Source organism: Dreissena polymorpha, chromosome 1 (assembly GCF_020536995.1).
Source record: "Dreissena polymorpha isolate Duluth1 chromosome 1, UMN_Dpol_1.0, whole genome shotgun sequence".
NCBI classification, from domain to species: Eukaryota; Metazoa; Mollusca; class Bivalvia; order Myida; family Dreissenidae; genus Dreissena; species Dreissena polymorpha.
In genome coordinates this window covers 113,708,511-113,732,975 of record NC_068355.1, presented here as the reverse complement: position 1 = coordinate 113,732,975, position 24,465 = coordinate 113,708,511, and the positions used below count along the sequence as shown (strand labels likewise).

The 24,465-nt window shown below is 36.6% G+C and overlaps 1 long non-coding RNA gene across 1 annotated transcript; it reads left to right on the top strand.

Annotated features, from left to right (window-relative positions):
* The first annotated feature begins 1,796 nt into the window (after positions 1-1,796).
* LOC127845548 (uncharacterized) lies at positions 1,797-6,208 on the top strand. Its single transcript, XR_008033255.1, has 4 exons — positions 1,797-2,134; positions 2,329-4,109; positions 4,380-4,434; positions 4,949-6,208. It is a non-coding gene; the product is annotated as an uncharacterized LOC127845548 (long non-coding RNA).
* Positions 6,209-24,465: the final 18,257 nt, after the last annotated feature.

Below are 24,465 nucleotides of genomic sequence, written 5' to 3'. Positions count from 1 at the left end.
CGATCTTAAATATCTAATCAAATATACATTGAATGCGTTTGTTCAGTTTTACCTATTTTATAGGCAAAATGGCAAGCTGAGCGTTTCGCAGAGTTGTATGTGAGAGCAAGGAACGACAACTCTGCGTGGAGATTGGGCAGGGACCTATACAAACAAAGGGATGCGCAATCTCGCGATATCCCGTTACAGTGCGCAAAATAAACCGGTGCGCGAGATTTTATAATCTCGATCGATTGGTCCCTGCGATTGGGGCAGCGATAATGCGGCTACACGATATCGATTGCGAGGGATTTCACTTATTTAGCGTGCTTTATCGGATTCAAATGATATTATGTTAAATAAACAAGTACCTATTTGTTCAATTGTTACGTTGTTGATCTCAAAACCAATCATTAATTAGTCTAATTATTACGCAGTATGTCGAACGGGGAACCAATTATCGGACCCTTTGATCTATCTATATATTGTGGCGTCCGTCAGGATGTTTTTTTTTTAGCTTTAAGGGTATTATGTTCTTATAACAAGACGTGTAGCAGTTTAAATAATATATTTTTTTAGTAGGTTTAATATGTTATTGCAAAATTAGACAAGTTTGGTGGACACTTTCTCGGAAATACGTTACAAGTTATTTTTAGTTACCCAAGATGTTTTTACTCACTTTACTGCCCAGACAAGTGGAGCTACCAAGATGGAAGTTGTGCTGTCAAATTCAAATTCTAGCGCCCTTATATACTTTCTGGAAAGTGCCCACGTGACCTTAACTGACCAATGACCATATGACAGCCTGCCAGCATAATAACAATAAACCAATAGGATTCTGACAGCTCGGGAATCATCCAATCAGAATCCGTCAGCCTGAGCTGTCAGAATCCACAATGATGCTGGCAAATTCTGTGTCATAGCGGCCATGACAGGTCAGATTTATGCATAACATTTACATAATAATGCATAAATATGGCTTGTCAATAAACAACAGGATCGAAATGGAAACAATACACATAATACTAATAGTTCTGTTTGTGCAGTTAATAATTCGTGGTATTACGGAATAAGTCATGGAAATGAAATGGATTATTGTGTTAAAAGGATGTAAACAATGGACATTGCAAGCCTTACACGAATAACAAGGTAAGTGCAATTATCATCATCATCATCATAATCATTAGTAGTATAACAGTAAACAATAAAGCATTTAAGCATATAATGGGTGTGGGGGTGGGTCATTACAATCGCCCCACCTTTCTAAAATTAAAATTCTCCTGAATTTTGATAGCTCAAAAGCAAACGTCATGTGGTAGTTATCACATAAAATATACTGCAATTCAAACTTATTATAAGACTAACATTAATTAACAAACGAACATGAACATTAGAAACAGTTGGTAAGTAGTCGTTATCCAGTGCATATAACTTCCACCAAATACCATTACGCCGTACTTATTCACTCGGGGTAATAAGTCACACTAAGATATTTTCAATCTTACAAAGGTTCTTGTTTTGCATTCAATGGTTGTACACTACACAATCATTATGAAATAATTACCCACACAGTAACGTAATAGCGGTACATTCATATCGCAAATCCCTAGAAGGTTGGTGTGCACAGACAATCAAACTATTGATTTTAACTTGAACAGCACAACAATATCAGATAACAATACTGAACATAATAAATTTAAATTCGTTATAATTCGTGAATACGTTTACCAATTATCGATAATACAGTAACTATTATCAAATTTTAAACTTAACGCGTAATCACACAATTTAAGTTACCCCTCTGTTTCAGGTGTAATTTAGAATAATGACATAATGAACTTAATAAAAAAACACTTAGTTTAGTCAATAAACAATAAAATGCAACATATTTGTGAATCAAAACGACAATACAATACATCAGTCAATAAACAATCAAATGCAACACATGTGTGAATCAAAACGACAATAATAATAATAAATTATCAGTCAATGTCCAGACTGAATGACGCCGTAAAATAGTTTGCATGTTAGTTAGGTGTAGCCTTCAACACCGGAAATTGAGTCACGAAATCAATGTATGGAAAACGATTGTTCGCAAATAACAACCACATGTTTGAGGGTTAGTTTGTCATCCAAGTGAACCTCGCCGTTCGTGGTAAAGTATACCTTTATTGTCAAGCTGTCTATTTAACGATCATTTATCGAGTTTCTTTGCTGATGCTTCACACATTTATTAGTTTTAAATTAAAGGAATTGTTAATAATGTTTGGATCAAGATAAACTTGGCAATCGTTCACACGATCAGCAATTATTTGTCTTGATAACTTAGTTACACATATATTGTTACAGATTTGAGACATCAAAGTCTGAAGAGTAAAATCAAGACCAATTTCATCAGTCGAATATAGTACAATATACGACGAAGACATCAGGGGAGACAATCATGGATCGACATCAGGGGAGCACATAATGGATTAAGTACAATATACGAAGAAGAAGACATCAGGGGAGCACGTAATGGATCGACATCAGGGCAGCACGTCATGGATCGACATCAGGGGAGACAATCATGGATCGACATCAGGGGAGCACATCATGGATCGACATCAGGGGAGCACGTCATGGATAAAGAACAATACACGAAGAAGAAGACGTCAGTTATTTCTTTTTCAAACGTAATGGAATTTTCTTGCACGCTGCTATTAATTTATCATTTGCAGTGTCACGCATCATGGATGCAGATTCGATCATGCGCAACCATTTCATGTCCTCTTTCCCTAGGGCAATTTCCCTCAGTCTCACATAAATTAAATAGCATGACACGAATGTACATTTGTATCGACTGGTGCCCTCGGGCTCAAACTTCCAGGCAAAACCAGAAAATTGAAGGCATTCAGTAGTTCCACACGTTCAAACTTGAAATCACATCCCCTAGCCTGCAAGATTGACATTGCCTGAAACTCTGTGAGCATTAATCGCAGATCTGCTGACATTCCCTTCCAGTCACGGGGAGGCCATTTGAATTTCGGTTCCAGGAAGGTAACTGTCTCATCCTGGTCCCACTCTCGCCGGGCTGGAGGAAACAAAGGCATCGCGCCCATGGCTAGCAGTTTCTTGGCTCTCATTTGGTTTGATGGTGTTGGGGGAAGACTTGGCACCAGAAATTCTGAGTTCTCACTTGAAATAATCTCAGTTGGTCTTGAATGATGAATGATGGCCTTTATTGGGGTCTTAATCGACCTTGAAACCTCAACGCAGGCTGCAGGTTGTGATGTAATACTCGAAATGGGTGGCACCGAAGACACGGACGAAGACGAAGTTGCAACAGGCACGACGGAGTGGCCGGCGAGATAATCGTCTGCAAAGGCGGTCTCCAAATAGTCGGCCTGAATTAGAAGCTGTCCGGGGTAGCCCATACTGTCTTCAAACGTAGAAGTAGCTGTGATCTCAACTTCATCAAAAAGTGGAGTTGAGCCACCTGACAAATCATCCGATACCAAGACGAAAGATGGGACATGGTTGAATTTGATTGAAGTAATGTGCTCAACCCCAACTCCGATTCCTCGAGCGACTTTCTCCTTGGTGTCTCCATCCACATCCACAGGACTGGTAAACTCGTCAAAGGGACTGTTGAGAGTGGCAGCTGAGCTAGCCTTTTGGCCAAACGTCTCAGGATTAGAGGATGGTTAAATATGTCATCAGACAATTTTAAAGAAAATGACTGATTGTCAAATTGTCCTTCAACAGTAGAAGATCCATGTTTAATGGAAATATAAGAGACCGACAGGGTGCTGAAAGTGTTTTTTGACCCTGAAGAAATAGTTTGCCAAAAGCTGTGGTCTGTTGAACGTGATTGTCCATAAACCCTAACGAAATCATCCTGGAAAATTGCTAGGCAAGCCATCTCCCTGACATGGAAGGCCGTCTCCGGAACCTTCGTATCTGGGTGAACCATAAGGATGTGGCGTTTCATATCAGCTGCGCGTTTAATGGTTACATGGCAAAATGGACACTCCACTCCCAAGCGCTGATGTACAGTCTCGACATGTCTCTCAAATTGACGTTGAGTTGCCAATGTGGCATGGCACAACCAACAATTTTGGTGTTTCATTCTGTAAATTTACAAAAAGGTATAACAGTTTATAAGTTTGAAATTTGCTACTTTATATGTTCTCGCTTACTTATTTTCATCTTCATAAAAAAAAAGTTATATGAGTCAGTTATACATAACACTCCATTAACTCAAATATATGTGTTTTACACTTTAAGAATTTTACAAATGTCTGAATGTTTAAACAGCAAGCCAATAATGTTCTGTTCAAATTGCATGTTATTGTACACATAGATATAGTTCACCAAATCAAAATGTTATATGCAAAAAGCAAGTTTATTTGTTTCAGGTATCAACGAAAAGTGTCCACCACCCTAATAAAAAGGCAACACAAGTACTCAAAGGTATCACACATTACTCTAAAATCGACTAATTACTTTTAATAGCACTATTTTGAAACGTCTGCTCCAAATATATAAAACATCATATTTATTTAAATATGAAAGAATAACCGATAACGAATATGGTTGCGCAGGCCAATTCAATTATCAAAACATGTGATATATAGCCCATATCACATACTATGGTGCCTTTAACACGGTCACCACAACTTCATGAGCAACTTAGCTGATTCTCCCCAGCTTTTGCAGCAGCTCATAAACTATATATTTGGATCAAACCGACACACAATATAGTGATATAAAAATTAAGTCATATTTACTTAATTCATTTATTTATTCGAAATCTGCACTTGACTAATTGCAGAATTGAGCAAACCAAGATGGAATATGGTTCCCTTTGTAGGGAATTAATCTGTCTATGTGATACACTTTTGGCTTTAACTTTAGTCCATTCTTTACTAAATAGGTTATGTCGTCTAATTTCCTTGTTATTACATATGGACCTTTCCATTTGCAGGTCAATTTCGAACAGACTCCAATACGTCGAATCGGGTTATACAACCAAACAGCTTGGCCGACCGAAAAAGACCTCTTTTTCGCCTTGATGTCATAATGACGCTTCTGATATGCTGTGTTCTTACGAAGAGACTTCCTCGCAATTGTATGACAGCTCACCAGGACCGTCTGTAACTGGCTACAATATGACTCTGGATCACGTGCCTCAATTGAAGAATTTGGTGACCCGATAAATGCCTCTACTGGTAGGGTTACATCACGCCCAAACACCATTTTGTTGGGAGTTACACCAGTACTGCTGTGCACGGAAGCACGATAAGCCATGGTTAGCTGTGGAAGGTACTCATCCCATCTCTGTTGGTCATCTTCACAATAAATGGCCAACATGGATTGAAGAGTTCTGTTGAATCGTTCTGGACAACCATTACTTTGGGGTCGAAGCGAACTTGTTGTTACTTTGTCGATGTGAAGAAAATCACACATATCTTTAAAAAGCTGTGAAGTGAAATTTGTCCCTTTATCACTTAAAATTTGTTGAGGACAACCAAACCGACAAATGAAATTATTTACTAAAACATCAGCAATAGTTTTTGCTTCTTGGTTAGGCAGGGGATAAGCCTCAGTCCATTTTGTAAAATTGTCCACTACTACTAAAATATATTTGTTGCCTTTCAGTGTTGTACTTAAAGGACCTAACACGTCAATGGAAATTCTCTCCATTGGTTCACCATTGATATAATTTCTCATTGGGGCTTTAGGAGCTGTATTAGACTTACGACATGCACATTTATCGCATTTAGTGATATACTTATAAACATCCTCTTTCATACCTGGCCAATAGAACGATTGTTTAAGCCTATGTAAGGACTTTTCTAAACCCAAGTGTCCAGCAGACGGAATGTCATGCGAATACTTAATAATTTCATCTCGTTTCGTTAACGGTACAATAAGTAAATTTTGTTCGAAGCCAGTTTCCGTGTCTATGAAAATACAATACAATATTTGGTTAATTACTTTAAGTCTATCCCACATGCGCCAAAGTGTTTTAAGAAAAGAAGTACCATCTGATATTTGATCCCATGAAGGCCTATCTAATTGGTTTGTCTTAGCATTAAGAATAGGACTAATATTTGGGTCATTTAATTGGGCAACTAAAAGGTCATCAGGGGTCCAGCCATTTATAACTATTTGTGCGTCTTGTTGTATTGCTCGTATAGTTACACTGTTATTTTGGTTTATGATTAAATTATTATCACAATCACTGTCATTATCTTCATTATTTAAATTCTCTTGTCTTTCACAAACTTTACATGGTCGTCTACTTAAAGCGTCAGCGTTTGTATGTTTGAGCCCAGGCCGATGAACAACATCAAGGTCATATGTTTCTAGTTCCTGTCACCATCTTGCCATTTGACCTGACGGGGTTTTCAGCTTTTTGATCCAACTTACAGCTGCGTTATCAGTTCTAAGCAATGTTTTCTGACCATATATGTAGGGGTGAAAAGTTCTTGAAGCCATTACGGCGGCCAAAAGTTCTTTTCTTGTTGCACAATAATTTTTCTCGCATTTACTAAGACCTTTGCTCATGTAAGCAATTACACGTTCATGACCGTTTTGCACCTGGGATAATACACCCCCAACTGCTAAGTCACTAGCATCACAATCTATTATGTATGATAATCCCGTTATTGGATAAGCTAATATGGGTGCTGACGTTAGCGCCTGTTTTAATGTTTCAAATGCACTATTTGCGTCCTCATTCCAACAAAATTTAATACCTTTTTCACATAACTTGTGGAGAGGTCGAGCTATTTTAGCAAAACCTTCCACAAAACGTCGATAATATGAGGCAAGACCAAGAAAACTTCGCATTTCTTTGACTGACGTTGGCACTGGCCAACTATGGACAGCTTTTATCTTTTCCGGGTCAGTGGAAACTCCTTCCTCAGACACTATGTGGCCTAAGAAAGTTATTTTCTTTTGAAAGAAAGCACATTTGGAAGGCTTTAACTTTAGATTGGCATCAACGAGTCTGTCAAAAATACGGGACAAACGCTCCAGGCCTTCAGAGATGGTGTTTGCTGGCGAGGTTATATCATCCATGTAGAGGACTAGTTCTACCCACTGCAAACCGCGTAGAACATCCTCCATGCAACGTTGAAAGGTTGATGGAGAATTCGCGAGGCCGAACGGCATACATACCCACTGGTACAATCCCAGTGATGTGGCAAAGGCCGTCTTTTCACGGTCCTCTGGTGCCATTTCAATCTGCCAGAAACCGGAACACAAGTCCATTTGGCTGAACCAGGTCGCACCGGCTAATGAATCCAAACAGGCATCTGTTCTAGGAAGAGGGTACGCGTCCTTAACGGTAACATCATTAAGTTGCCTGTAGTCACAGCAAAACCTAACGGTAGAGTCCTTCTTTGTTACAATGACAACAGGAGAGGCCCAAGGACTTTTGGAGGCTTCAATGACATCCTGTTCGAGCATTTTCTTGACTTCATTTCGCTCAGCTTCCTGTTTTGCCAATGGTAATCGACGCAACGGTTGTTTAATTGGTAGCGCTTGACCAGTATTAATACGATGTTGTACCCGGTTACATTTTCCCAAGTCACTAGAATGTTTTGCAAAAACAGAACTGTATTTTAATAATAATAATGCTAACTGATGACACTCTTCTTTAGCTAGAAATTTCGAGCTTCTATCATAAAGATCTTTTAAATGCTCAGGCAAATCAGTTCTACTGGGGTTTACAATTTTATTTTCACTAGTTGGTGTCACTGATCGTACTTGAACTTTATTAAAAATTTCTTGATCAATGTATGGTTCACAAGTGCCAACTGATTGGTTTTCGTGTAAAGTTACAGAGCTGTCGGAACAGTTTACATAATTAATTTTAAGGTCACTATCGTTTGTAGTTAACACACCAGGCAACATAAGACAGTGAGGATTTGCAGAGCCGATAGGTTCCGCCAGCGAGTACTTTGTCAGTTTATCTTTATTAGAAATGCCGACGGATACAAAAGCTGCGGAATTGGCAGGAATTACAATTGTCCTGCGCACAATAACGCGACATGAAAAAGATTTTTCAGAGCCCACAAAGCACGGGATCTCATTACAATGGGTAACAAGTTTACCGCTTTTGTAATCAATAATTTCAACATATTTCAAGAGAAAATCCTGGCCTATTATGCCATCTTGCGAAATGTCACAAACTAAGACCTCGATGTTGAAATTACAACCATTTAATGTAACTTCTAAAGCAGTTTGGCCATGACAGTTAATTTGATTTGAACCGGCATCGAATACAGGGGTTGCAAATGGAGTTAATAAGTATTTTGAAAGCTTAGGCATATTTTGATAAACGGTACTTGATAAAATGGAGCATGTTGCACCGGAATCAATTAAAAATTCTACTTCTTGAACATCAAGTTTGCCTGACACGTAAAAACCATTGTCCCAAACTTTATCAGAAAAACTACCGGTGAGAATTACATTTCCAGCAGGCCGATTTTGATTGGATTCAGTCGACACATGACCTACTGGGTCGACCGTGAGCCGTTTCCCTGAGACAAATGTGCAGGAACGTTTCGAGAAACTTCGCCAAACGATTGACGTTCACGCTGAGGACAGTCCCGGAAGAGATGCGCTTCCGAGCGGCACTTGAAGCACTTGCGCGACTCGCTCTTTGTTTTGGGTGACTGTTGCGTTGATCTTGCCAGAGACACGCTTTCAAGACGCTCCAGGCGGGAGTCGAGACCCTTAATGAGACCTGACAACTTCCGGTCTATGCCGTTGGTGTCTACGGCTCGAACACGGCTGGATCTTTGTTGATCATACCCGAGGATCGACTCATACTTAACGATCACTGCAGCGGCCTCGTGAATACTGGAACAGTTGTTGTCGATACAGCGACACTTCATTTCGGGTGAAATTATTTTATACAGTTGATTTAAAGCAACAATGTCCTGTGATTGTGTGTTTAATTGACTGTACGCTTTCTTTGTGAGTTGTCTTATGTCGTCACAAAGAGAGATGATGCTTTCTCCGGGCCGGCGCTGTCTATTCTCCAACATCCCAAGGTACTTCGATTCATGAACACTGCTGCCGAATCGTTGTTTCATACGTTTTACCAACGTACAATAATCGCGGCGCTCGTACTCGTCCAGGCTCATATAAAACTGCCTCGCCTTTCCTCGAAGACTGGATGCTAGGAATAAAACACGGCTCCTCTGGCTCCAAACACCAAGCTCGGCGCAATCCTCAAAATGGGAAATATAACTCTCCCAAGGCTCTTCGCCGCTGTATGGCTCTGGCTTGAGATGGGGGACATGTTCGGATGTCCTCCAGTTGTAGCCGCGGTCAACACCTACGTTGTTGAAATTAAGATTTTGCGCTCGGCCATGTCAGGGCACGGGACTGGACCCTGCCTCGGAATCACTTTCCGACGTCGGAACAGGTGTTGCTCGCTGACGTCGACGATGGCGACCAGTTGACATTGAATAAGTGACTGAAGCTTCGCTCCTTGTTTCAATTTCGCTATTCTCTAAATTTCTAAAATTTAACACGACCTCCGAATCTGAACTGTCGTTAGCCATATTTAAATTGTCACTTATTTTATAGGAATAGTGAAATATTTATAGATTTATAGATCTATTATACATAATATTTATTAAATGTTCCCTGTACACAGGCCTTTTAAATACACACAATGTGTAAGTTATTGCAAAAAGAACACACACAAATATTATCTTTTATATTATATTGCGATTCGTGAATCACGGGTGAAATATTTTAAAATATCGATGGATATGCCTCTTTAAATCACTTCAGCACTCGATGAGTAACATATTACGTCATATATTCATTCAAAATGACGTCATCACATTGGAATTTACTATAACTTCAGGCGGGTTGTAAATCGTCTTCGGCACTTGACGATCCCCAGTTCTGACACCAATTGTGGCGTCCGTCAGGATGTTTTTTTTTTAGCTTTTAGGGTATTATGTTCTTATAACAAGACGTGTAGCAGTTTAAATAATATATTTTTTTAGTAGGTTTAATATGTTATTGCAAAATTAGACAAGTTTGGTGGACACTTTCTCGGAAATACGTTACAAGTTATTTTTAGTTACCCAAGATGTTTTTACTCACTTTACTGCCCAGACAAGTGGAGCTACCAAGATGGAAGTTGTGCTGTCAAATTCAAATTCTAGCGCCCTTATATACTTTCTGGAAAGTGCCCACGTGACCTTAACTGACCAATGACCATATGACAGCCTGCCAGCATAATAACAATAAACCAATAGGATTCTGACAGCTCGGGAATCATCCAATCAGAATCCGTCAGCCTGAGCTGTCAGAATCCACAATGATGCTGGCAAATTCTGTGTCATAGCGGCCATGACAGGTCAGATTTATGCATAACATTTACATAATAATGCATAAATATGGCTTGTCAATAAACAACAGGATCGAAATGGAAACAATACACATAATACTAATAGTTCTGTTTGTGCAGTTAATAATTCGTGGTATTACGGAATAAGTCATGGAAATGAAATGGATTATTGTGTTAAAAGGATGTAAACAATGGACATTGCAAGCCTTACACGAATAACAAGGTAAGTGCAATTATCATCATCATCATCATAATCATTAGTAGTATAACAGTAAACAATAAAGCATTTAAGCATATAATGGGTGTGGGGGTGGGTCATTACAATATCTATCTATCTATACTGTCTAACTCCCCTTGCGGGGATTATTAAGAGGAGCGCAGTCAGTGCAGATAAAAGTGTTAAAAGTAAAAAAGTGAGAAAGATAAAAGTTTGTTAGATATATTATAAGGTGAAGTGATTTAAGGTTAAAAACTGATAAAAACATGTCTCCCGAAGTTCAAGGGACAAAAGGGAAAAGCAGGGACTTCTTAAGCCCTTCACGATCAGGATGTAAAACTGTTGTGGCAGGAGAATGTTCCAAATCACAATTGCGCTTGGGGAAAATGAAAACGTATAATAATTTGCAGTGGTTTGGATCTGTTTGTAGGAGAGGGGTTGCATGTGACGATTGAATGGTGGGTCGTTTGATATATGATGGCAGGGGCACAGCAACTAAACCTTGAACAATTTGAAAAAAATATTAATAGTCATTTCGTCTGTCTTGTAGGGTCTGCCAACCAAGCTTCTGCTGCATGGAGGTGACACTGTCGTATGGGGAATAGTTCTGCTTGACCCAGCGGACTGCTCGACGCTGTACATTTTCAATTTTGTGTATATTTGATTATGTGTGAGGACTCCACACGGAAGAAGCATATTCAACTATGGTCTAACTAAGGTCTTGTATGCAAGCTGGCGAATGTTGGAATTTTTTGTCTGTATGTTCGTGCGGAGAAAACCAAGAGATTTATTTGCGTTATTTGTAATTCTTTTTATATTGATGTCCCAGGAAAGGTCTTTTGAAATGTCCACACCTAAGTTTTTTGCATTGTCAACAGTTTCTAACATTTGTCCATGAAGGCTGTAATTAAAAGAGAATTTTGATTTATTTCTGGTTATGTTTAAAGCTTGGCATTTACTTGGGTTGAACTCCATGTCCCAAAGATGTTCCCATTTCATTAGTTTATCTAGATCTTCTTGTTGTGTATGACAGTCAAGCGTATTGTTGATTGTTAGGTATACGGAAGTGTCATCTGCAAATAAGCGAACTTGAGAAGTAATAGATTGAGGTAAATCATTTATATAGAGAAGAAAAAGTAACGGACCAAGCACAGACCCATGTGGTACCCCAGATGTCACATGAGTTAGAGAAGTAATAGATTGAGGTAAATCATTTATATAGAGAAGAAAAAGTAACGGACCAAGCACAGACCCATGTGGTACCCCATATGTCACTGGTACCTCGGATGACAGTTCTCCATCTAGAGCAACACGTTGGGTACGACCTATAAGGAATGATTTGATCCATGAGAGAGTACCTTTATCCACACCATGTTCCTGTCATTTGGATAGCAGTTTAAGATGGTTCACATTGTCGTACGCTTTGCTGAAATCAAGCAATATTAGATCAGTTTGTTTTCCAGATGTCATATTTCGTGCAAGGTCATCAATGAGTTGTAGAAGTTGTGTTTCATAGGAACGCTTTTCGCTGAAACCATGCTGTAAGTAATAAAGTATGTTATATTTATTGAAATGAGCTTAAAGATTAGAGGAAACTATATGTTCTCAGGATTTACATAAAATACAGGTGAGAGAGATAGGTCTGTAATTTGCTGGGTCTTCTTTTTTACCTTTCTTGTACAGCTGTATTACATTTGCAGATGTCCATACTTTCGAGAGAATTCCGGAGTCCAAGGATTTCTGAAAAAGGAGGGTTATTATTGGAGAAATTTGTTTACAAGAGGTTAAATGAATTTTAATCCAGAGTATTTCACAGTTTGTTTTTAGCTGTTTCTGTTCAGTTGCCAATATTGTGTCTTTCAAAAAATAAAAACTCCTCCGCCTTTGCTACTTCGGTCTTCTCTGAAGGGGGTGTAACCTAAAGACTTTGGGAAAATTTCACAATCTTTATGATCTGCGGTCATGAATATTAATTGCCGGTTGTTTCGCCAGGGTTAAATTGCTGTTGTTTATCGCACGTATGTGCATGTACAAAATACCGGTCTTTTTATAGAATTTAAATGTTACCCTGTTTTCTATACAATAGCAATATTATCAATATAAAGAAGTGAAACTCCAGCTGCTGGAGCAGTATTGAATTTTCATTAAAAACAATTAGTTGGTCCTTTACATGTTAAGCGCAAACATCTCAAAATGTATAATTGTTCTTTTAACCTCCGACGCAGCAAAGTTTCGCATGTCATTTTAATATTCATTTGGACTCCGTAAGTCCTAGTGAACGTCGGATTTATGGAATTTACTGAAAATGTCTTCTAAGCATAAAGATTACCTTTCATGGGATGACGACATAGATTTAGATTTGGTTTTAGGTGATTGATTATACTGATGAAGAGGCAAACAATAAATCGCAAGCTAGCACGAAAGAGCTGTGCTATATTTGTCCTGTTTGTTATGCGGAGTATAAGAGTGTGTCAGGATTTCGAGGTCATTTTATGAAAAAACATCAACAGAATTTACGAGGTAATAAATATTGGATGCATATTTTTAATTCTGCATTTTGCGTACAAACCAGACATACAAAGAAAAGGTTTTCGTGTTTTAGTAGCTTTATTACCATATATATATATATATATATATGTTCATGTTTTTTTCGATTTATTGTCATAAATATCTCCAACAATCAATAAACAGTACAACATGTAAAAACATGGATCCAACAAGACATCCGCTTTAACTAAACCGCAAATTACTTTTACATAAACAGGCACGTACGGTAGACTACATTCAGTAATCGCACTTGAACAAACTGAATAAAATCAAATAAATGATCCATATTATGTACAACATATAAAAAAAATCCAATACTTGTTATACCCAAAAATCCAATACTAGTTATTCATTCAATGCGAACAATACCTTTTGCAAACTAAATTATTTCAAGTTTTCTTGAGTCTGCAGTGAGAACAAATAACATGACAATATAAAAGTAAAATTAATTCATTGCTTATCATACAAAAAAGCGAAGCAAAGTAAGAGAATATTGCTTTCTTTAACGAAAGCAAAGAATTCATAACATATCTAAGACCGGAATTTATTTAATGTTTTATCCTTGTCATTTTAATTGATCAAAAATAAAGTTCACTGCATTAGCTAAAAAAATATTTATATGATACAAGTTACGTTTAAAAGATACCATTTTTTCTAGAAAATATGGCATAGAATATTTTATAATGTACAAAAATGAAATAATTTCCATCATCGAGTGTATGAGGTTTAGATTTTATGCATACTATCCCAGCACTGACAAAAGTTAAATTTACAGAAAAGGTTTATACGAATTATATACGCATACATAGAAATCTGTATGATTGGTTTATGGAAACTTATGTTAATAATCTGTAAACATACATTTCCATAAAAAAAGATTTCTTTGTATGCATACATAATTAAGTCAACCTTTTCTGTTTACTTTCGTCTTTTAAACTTGGAATGGTCTATGTTTTCTTTGTCGACCGCACCCCTTTTAATGTTTCCTTGCTTTACTGGTAAGCATTGAAAATTCCTGGTCAACTGTGAATGATATCACAGTAGTAATGAAAATATTTAGTAAGTAAGTTCAAGCGTTCATCATCCACACTAGTGTAAGGCAGTAAATTGTCATTTCGTTTATTTCGGCCTTCAAACAAACTCCTAACATTAAGACAGACAAAAATGTGTCGAATAGTTTTATGAACTTCACAGTTTCTAAGACCTCTGGTCCGTACAACTCCTCAAGGGCACGAGCAACAGAGTCGCTCAGAACCTGTGCAGCTAAACTGACCTACATGTAGTTGAAGGAAAGCAGATCAATGTGTTTTCTGGACAACTTTGGGCAGGGAGAGTACAAGTTCATCTCGCTATGTTCTTCAAACAAACGAACTATGCATCCATGAAATGTTTTTTCCATTCCTCCACAACATTCTTGATTTATTGTGGACATGCGAGTTTCTTAGATTGTTCCTCATAGTCTTCAGAAGATGTGGAACAACTGATATGAAGTAATGTTCTGACCACTGTTGTGTGGATTTTCTGTCTTGTGCACCACAGATTCAATGCCCACTCTATGCATATCAAAATCAAAGTACTGACAGTACTGGTGTGACGATGCTTTTGAAGAGGATGGATATAAAACATCAATTTAAGTCTATCTATACCACCACAATTGTGTATGTTGATACGAACATTTGGGTACGATAAAAAATTTGGGTACGAAAATTTTGGGTACGAAAACAAATTTGGTACGAAAAAAATTTGCGTACGAAACATTTTTGGTACGAAAAAAAGTTTAGGGGTACGGGGAAGTAGTACCCGTGGGTAACTTGACCCATTGAGCGAAACTGGGAGGCGGGTCACATTCTTGTTCATTAAGTATGGCAATACCTTCATGATGATTCTCGAAAGTAGGTATGAGCACATAGCCGGACCATGTGAGCTCAATCGTATGAGTACTTGACTATCCGAGTTCGCCCACGAACATATGGATAAGTTAACTAATAGCGAAATGACCTTATACATGTATATGCTGAAATCTAACAATCGAACGAAATATCAAACATAGTATGTACACTTAGGTGGTTGTGTAATTTCTGTTAGAATATCGTATTCAATATGTAAATTTTAAATGATTGTGCCCGCACTTGAGTTTGTTGCCTTGTTTGAGTCTATACGCGCCTAGGCTGCACCCAGTCTGTGTATTTGTGTTTTTCCAAGGAAATGAGTTACCTCCGCGCTGAGACTGCATAATGTTGGGACCCGGACTGTGTCCAGCACTCCTACCTTATAAGATTAGATTGACGACAGTTGGGACGAATTTTGAATGATAGCTGCAATTTCCAGCTATTTGTTTTGTACTGAAATACTTTTTAATTTTTTATATGCTGCGGGGGGGATGAGATTATCCGGAAAAAAACACCTGACCGGAATGGTGACCACAAAACAGACAAAATATAACATTGCGCCGGGAGCGGGAATCGAACCGGTGTCGTAAAGGTGATAAAGCGAACGTCCTAACCACTGCGCTAGCGGGACGGACAATTACGTAAAGAAATGTTGTTATATCTATATATATCATAGCAGTGCAGCGTTTACAAATTGCAGGTTCGAAATTGTTCGCATTCTTTAGTTTTGTGATCACGTAAAAAGTTAATATTACATGTTTTTATTCGCAATTTATTTACTAAATCGAGAACAAATATCAAACAAAATAGAGAAAATATATAGCTGTTTCATTGGTCCATAAAAATAAAATGGATGTAAAATTACTAATTTTAAATTAACGTTCTGATACACTTATTTAATCTGTTTCCCAAGGATATGCTGTTCTATTAATATTTACCTTTATCAACACGAACGACAACTCTGCTAGGAGAATGTTATCAATGAAAATCAACGAGCAATCTCCTACGCAGTGGCGAATGCCAAGGGAAGTAACTGAAAAATCGAGTTATCTCAATCGGATTGGCTCGGTCTTTCACATAGGTCCCAATTGTGAAGATTTTTTTTACTGGTTATCAAACCTTAGACGACGCTGTTCCAGCATCGTCAAAAAACGTATATTTGGTGATGCAACGTTAAAAGTAAAGAACAAGACATGTAAATAAATTTGGGATGTTTGAAGTAACGCTACTGTCTTCCACAGAATAGGATACAGGATATCGGCTGGTATGCCTGTCGTGGCAAAACCACAAAACGGAAAGCACAAGCTGCAAGACAAACTTCGCAGCATCACAACCAACATGTATTTTGCCAGTTCTTGTTTAGTCTCATTCTTTGTTTTGCTGAAATTATTCATTTAATTGGCTACATCCCCTAGATTGCAGTATCCGATGAGCTGCCAAGTGTGTTTGTCGTACACTAAATCTTCTTTAATTTTTATCTCATCAAACAGAAGATCCACATAATTCCTCCACTCTGTTTCATACAGGTGTCTCTTCACCGCTTCCTCATTCACCAAACCTAGAACAGCTGCCTGGTGACCCAGTTTACTCTTCAGGAAGTGTGAATAGTCAAACAATGTCCTTTTTAATGGCAAATTGACAAATCAACTTTCGCGGAGAACATCGTACGCTGTTTCTGAGTTTTGTCGAAGGTAAACCACCAACGAATGATCATGGGGTGCCAGCGCACCCCTCGACTGTCTTTCTTTTTGGCAAAAGACATCTGATGTTCCCAAAACAGACGCTGTCGGCTGGTAGAAAGCGGGAAAGATTTTTCAAATTCAGTCCCACAGCTTGCCATGAGGTCTTTCAGTTCATGATGTTCACTGCCTTCAACACTGATCCCATTTGATGTGATGATCTTATCAAATTCACTCCTTTGCTTCTACAACTCTGTTTGTATTTTTTTTTTCAGTTTTCTGCTCGTTTAATTTCATATGGAGTTCCTTTTTAGTCATGTTTTTATGTTTTAAGTTTGTGTGGCTGTATTTTCGGCACAAATTTAGTCTGCTATCAATTCTATTTTTTCTGCTTTGTAATAAGTAAAAGTACTTTTTGCAGGCTTTACACTTTTTTGATGTGGACAGCATGTCACATTTCACAGACCGTATAGTGGAATTATATCTCTCCACTGGCATGTGTTGCATTGAAGTCCCCTTCCCTGTAGGCCACAATTTCTGGGGAGTTGTTGCTGGACAACCCTGATCCAATGGGCACTATAGTTGAAAATTCCACATTAGGATTTCCTGTGCAGACATAAAATTTTAACAGTCTTTCCAATAAAACCAGAACATAAGCAACGCGATTGATATGTTGTGACAGTCCAGTCCATATTTGGTAAGATCTCGGAATGCATTTCCGATGCACATAGACAGAGCACGTAAAATCACTCTTAATTTCAACCGATAGCTTGGTTGCTGGCAGACTGTCATTTGCGTACAACTGTAACATTTGAATTGATTGCTCTGATTCCTTTACAACGAACTGAGATGAAATATTTTGCAGTTTAAGTTCCACAGTAAAGTCTGAGCAGGTTGTCGTCTCCACCACCATTTCTAGAAGCCATGAACTACATGCAATCACGTCAGTTTCAGGCTTATAATTGTTTGTCTCCTGGAAGGAGTCAATCTCATATGTGGAGCCTTCATCAATTGCATAACTATGATCACTTTTGAACTGCACTTTTTCACTTTCTGAATGGGTAGAAGAATCTGTTGTAGCTTTAAAGTTCACCAGGGGTTCACTGGCAACATGGCTTTCATCCTTTGGCTGTTCAGATGTTTAGTAGTGGTACTTGCGTTTCAACGCTTTCTAGGCATTCTTAAAGCATAAAAAAAACACATTTTAAAAAATCAGTTAATAAAATGTTTACACAGTCATCATAATTTATTGAAATTGTTCACTATTGAAAACAAGGCTTGTCACCATAGGATGACATATGCCCCCTTTTGCCACATTTTTTGAAACCTAAACGCAAAGTGTGACGGAATTTCAGACGGACAAACAGACGGACGGTCAGTGCGATCACTATATGCCATCCTACCGGGGACATAAAAATGTGCTCAGTTGTATCAACAAAATAATACAATTAATTGAAATACTTATGTTAGAATTCAGATTTTTGCTGTAATTGAATAACAATCATCTACACATTTCAGCATTATTTAATTGTTAATTTAAGCATTAACAATATGGAAAAAAACTCAGAATAAATGTTTTTTTTCCAAATGATAAAGAAATATGACCTTTTCAAGTTTTCTATTTTTTTACTAGGATAATAAAGCTATTAATTTTATATAAAAAAAATGGCAAAACATTATGTGAATGAGAACGATTATATTATAATGAACACAAATTGTTTGAAGTCACATACTAAAGTATATTCAGTGATGTAAAAAATGATAAATAATGATAACCCAAACAGACAACGATAATTATCAATTAAAAATTATAATCTAAAAATTGTAAGACTGTTCACACACACTGCACTGCACTGGCTAAGAAAAATCATATATTTTTTAATATTTCAGCAATCATAAGACAAATATAAAATTTCACAATTACGCAAAGCCATTTTAAAGTTAAGCTATGTAACTTGCATATCTGATTACATCTATCTTCTGTGAATTTATGCTCATCTTATTAATTGTGTGATAATTTCACAAAGAAAGTTAAAAGTTTATACAAATTTAAGCTAAAAATGGAATGTATGGATACTTTCTAAGTGTAAATTCTCAGCATGAATTAAAGGCCAAGAGAATTTCTGTAATATTAGTATGATAAGCAACTCTATAAGCAAGTCCTGATGCATCTTTATGGATCTTAACATAGGCAATAAGACATGTATATTATAGAATACCAAATCGGTAGTAGTTTCAGTACTCATATGTGCTATTAAAAAATGAGTGTTTTTCACAAGAAAAACGACAACCAGAAGGGAAAAGACAGTAATTGGCCCAAAGAAGAATTTACCAAGTTGCAAACAATCGTCCCTCAAGCTTTCTCAAACAGCTTAAAAAACATCCAAACAAATGAGCTATACAATATTTTTGGCAAGTCGATCAGACTGAAATCGGCGAACAATTACAGATGAACAAGGAGGTTGAAAAATATTTTGTACATATAATTACAATCTGTCACAAAAACAACAACCTATCTTCTACAGAGGAAAGGGAACTTCTCTTCAAAACAGTTCACTGTATAAGGACCGACAATGAAATTGTTAGTAAAGGAGTGATTTTGATACAATCAAGTGTAAAAGCACAAAGTGAAAAAGACATAAACAACTTCCTGCAAATGATAATTTTAGAATTAATTGCTGAAGTTATTAAAGCAAGAAGGCAACTTGAAGAAAAAACATCTGCAGCAAAAGTATCTGAAATAAGTGACTCAGACAACAAAGTCAAAAACCACATATCTGGTTACATTATCAAATATATGGAAAAGAAACACTCGAAACATAACAATAAACAACTAAGGGACAGCAGTCTTAAAACAGTGTCAGCACTAACAAATTCTTCTGGTGCAGTATCCTTTACTGACAAATTGTCAGTGTGGTATGATAGAAAGAATCGAAGTGGCCTCAAGAAGCCACGTGAAGACTTCTTTTGCATGATTCGTCAATTTGAGAGTGTTGTCGGGGAAAACCAATACACTAAACACAAAATTGCCTCAAAAGAGGACATTAAGGAAAAGGTCCTTGAAGCTTCTATGATTCAACACTATGCCGACAAATTATTTTACTCCGAGTTTTCCTCTGAAGAGGATGTAAGTGATATGTGCTTTGTTGAAGACTGCCTTGAGATTATTTTTAACAATAAGAGGTTTTGCTATGGCTAGGGCCATTCAACGAACAATAAGTAGATGAAAGATTTTTGACAAGTCAGCTCCATCAAAAATTCTCAGAAAAGAATTGAAAAGCATATCAGCTGATCAACTAAGCCGTAACTAAATACAATTGGAAGGTCATTAAAGAATATGATGTCCTGTACGAAATGTCACCAGGGATTTGATAGCTTTGTAGAACTATTATTTGAGTGAAACTAAAGGGAAAGAACAGTAAATGTTTCTTGTATTTGCTTGAAAGTAACAATTCAAAGTTGTGTTTCCCTAAATGTTTTTTTCCTAAATGTTAATACATATGTTTCTATATACAACCATTCACATTTTCATATCCAAATGAGTTATTCAATAACTTTCTATTCTTATATCGGCATTTATAACACTTTGGATGTGATATTGCTCACAACTTCATTAAGAACATGGATGAAGATGGAAGATTATAGTGAATATGAAGATTTTTGTATCGAACCGTTGGTGTATGCGGCGGCATTAAGTATATTTCAGTAAGATATTTCTGAATATGATTAGGACATCAAGTCTTTTGCAGATACTCAGGATTACAAGCGCTTTGCAAATACATATTTGTGAACATATAATTGTCTTACTTTGTTTAATGCACGTGTTGATATTAACAAAACACTATTTTAATTTACTTTATTGTTATTCTACAGTACAAGCGTGTAATTAGCAACACAGAAAGGGTACTAAAACCAGTTCTGAATGGAAAGAATTTCTAAATTGACATTCAAAAGTATTAACTGATATTGATTTTCATCTACAACACTGTTATTTAATAAATAAAACTAGTTTCAGGTTGTGAAAATGTTGCTAAGCTTATTAACACTTCAAATACAACTTTATTTATAATAATGTGATGACATTAAAACAAGCACATGGTGTCGGTCCATGGGGGCAGGATGGGACCATGGTGTCATAGAGGCACCCCTTTGTCAGGCATAGATGAATAGGGATAATGTTTATAATGCAACGTTGATTTAATAAGGAAAGCGATTATCTCTTATCTAATTCAATACTGTGTCAGACATAATCAAATTGAGATGTATCCCTTGATAAGGTACATGTCAACACCCTAATAGCCATAGACTGTATGACACAAAGGGCATTTATGTTTGGAATAATATACAGCACTAGTAACTGGTGTCAATTTGAGACCTTCTTTGATTGGTGTGTTGACATGGATATTCAAGATATTAGTAAAGCAATCCTTCTATTTGTGACCCTTAACTAATTGATTCCAGATTTTATCCTTAATGAGTAATGACAAGCTGTTTATTGTTAACTTAATGAATTCTAATTTCTTATAATTATAAGTTATGCGCAACTCTTAGCATATTAAACTGTACTGTGATTTTTTCACTATAACATACTGAATGGTGTTAGCAAAGAGTACAATTATTATTCGTATTGCCTTTTAAAAGATCTGTTCATAGTCTGTGTAGTGGTGAATATTAGTAGTATTTAATCATTTTTGTGAGTTACTCATAACCATATATATTTATACGGTATGTTGCACTTGTCCTGTCTTTTACTAATTCAATATTAGTCTTAAATAATAAGCGAATGCTTCAAATAACTGTTTCCAATGAATTAATGCATAAATGCATACGTGCTCATAAAAATGAAAGAATTTCGAAAACTTCAGGCATAATGATGATGGATTTGCACGTTTCTAGCAACATAAGTAATCAAGCGGATTACACAAATTGGAATTTGCCAATTAACAAAAAAGTTGTTTTTAAGAATCAAAATGTCTCTTTTGAAAGATTTCAATCAGCTTAGGATATATCTATTCATAAAATAGCATTTATCGTTTGAATAGAACTATAGATTAGTAAACTTTCATTCATCTTCTTTGAGCTATTACAAAGCTATGTGTTTTCAAAAAATGCAAATAAAATATGCACCACACAGTTCATTGAAATGTAACATTTAAACAAACACAAACATAAATAAAATAGAGCTTATTGACAAACCCTCAAGAAAAAGCGGAGACAAATGTTAATCACATGTTGTTTTAAATAGATAAAGGATTAATTTTGTATCATCTTTGACAAAGCAAGAACTTTGCAAATAATGCAAATTAAATGTACACCACACAATGCATTGAAGTACAATTTGTTAAGATACCAACATGAATAATATAGGGCTTCTATTTACAGAGCCTTTCGCAAAACGCAACGACATATGTATACAAACATGGCAGTGGTCTAACAATTAAAACATGACTAAAATTGTATCGTCCTTGAGCTTATACAAAGTTATGAGTTTGTAAATAATGCAAATTAAATGTGAACCACACAATGCATTGAAGTGTCACATTTGTAAAGATACCAACATGATTATCATAGGTCAATTATTGACCGCGCCTTTTGAAAAGAGCCTTTACATGCGATTTCAAAACTGAGACTGGTTAAAGAATAAAAATTACTAAAATTGTGTCATCTTTGGGCTTATACAAAAAAAATGCCTTTGCAAATAATGCAAATGAAATTTGCAACACACAATGCCTTTAAATGTAACGTTTTTAAGATACCCACAAGATTAATATAGGGCTGGTATTGACTGAGCCTTGCGAAAAAAGCTGTGACATATGTTGATAACACTGATAGTGATTACAAAATTAAAAAATGACTAAAATTGTATCATCTTTGAGCTAATACAAAATTATGCCTTTGCAAATAATGCAAATTAAATTTGCACCACACAATGCATGGAAATGTAACGTTTGTAAAGATACCAACATGATAAATATAGGGCTCTAATTGACTGAGCCTTTCGAATAAAAGCTGTGACATATGTTGATCAAATTGATAGTGGTTACCAAAAAAATAACTAAAATTGTATTGTCTTTGTGCTCATACAAAATCATGAACTTGCAAATAATACAATTTAAATTTGCACCACACAATGCATTAAAATGTAACGTTTGTAAAGAATTCCACAGGATTAATATTGTGCTAATATTGACTGAGCCTTCCGAAAAAAACTACGAAATATGATGACATATGTTGATAACACTGATAGTGTTTACAAAATAATAAAAAATCTATAATCTTTGAGCTAATATAAAATTATGAATTTGCAAATAATGTGAATTAAGATATCACCACACAATGAATTGAAATGTAACGTTTGTAAGAATACCAACATGAATAGTATAGAGCTTGATTTGATCAAGCCTTTTGAAAAAAGCCACGACATATGTTTATCGGATTATGGAAGTGTAAACAAGGTTACGCATGTTTTGGTTAAACTACCCACCGTTGTTTTATTAGTAAATACAAAGCACGATCGAAAACAGATGTCTCAAATGCAACAAACCTTTGCAATGAATACTTTTTGCTGGCAACACTTGGTTAATTGGTAATCTTAATCTGACTGAATCGCTTTGTCTCGGTCTGTTAAAATGGCGGCTGTAAAATTTTGCCTCGACGCGCGAAGTCTCGCTGGGACCCAAGTCTCGTTTCCGTTTTGCGTAACAACGCATTAGCTTGTTCTTCGGATTATTGAAGTTGCGCATCCCTTTGTTTGTATAGGTCCCTGATCGTGGTGACGACAGTATTTGTCACGCTAGATTGAATCACGGTGATGCGTGACGGAAGGCAGAAATCGCGCTAGACGTAGAGTACATAATTGTGTTTTGCACTCAAAATTAAACGTATGGTCCATATTGCATGAAGAAAAAAACAATAAAATTTGAAGGACGTAAAGTGACGCAACACTGGACAAAATACGCGTGACGTATGCAGTGGTTCAACTATCTGACGTGCGTAGATAGCGCATCTGAAGGTTAACTATAACTTCAGCACCTATGTCATCATGAGGCTGCTTAAGTTAATAACGTGTAAGAATTGTGACCTACTGAATATGTTCAGGTCCAAAGAAAATCGATGACGATGAATCGAAAGAAAAACAATAGAAACTACGACGGGAATGACAAGAACGATGTTTTAAAGGGTAACACCAATGGATCGGTAATGCAGTGGGTACGCAGATCAGCGAAACCGACTGCATGAGAATGACTGTGGACAAAACACGACAGGCCGGACTTCTTGACAACAAGAACGCCTTCGACCTCAACAATACCTTTAATGTGCCAATATTATATACGTTGGCAGTGGTAGACCCGACTTTAAAGTAACGACGCATTTAATGTGAACGAAAACTTCGATTTTCCATCGTCGACGCCTAACGTACATCGGACAATCTATCAACGTCATTGAACCTGTGTTGTTGTTCCAGTTTATTTCAGTTGAAATAATATTGTTTACTAATACCCACACTTACTTCTTTCCAGCAGAAACGTTCGTCACAATCTTATTATTATCAGCATATATTCCAGAATGTATGTATTTGCATCATCGATATTTTCTTTCATTTCTTAGTGCAGTATTTAAATTACTTTGTTCATATCATAAAATAGATTAACTCGTATTTGAGAGATATAAGCCGTATCAAGTAACAATTAAATTACGCAGATTGATTAGGAATGGTTATGTATGGAATGCATTATTGTTGGGTATCATTATTAAGCGTTCTCATCATATTTCGCTTAAATA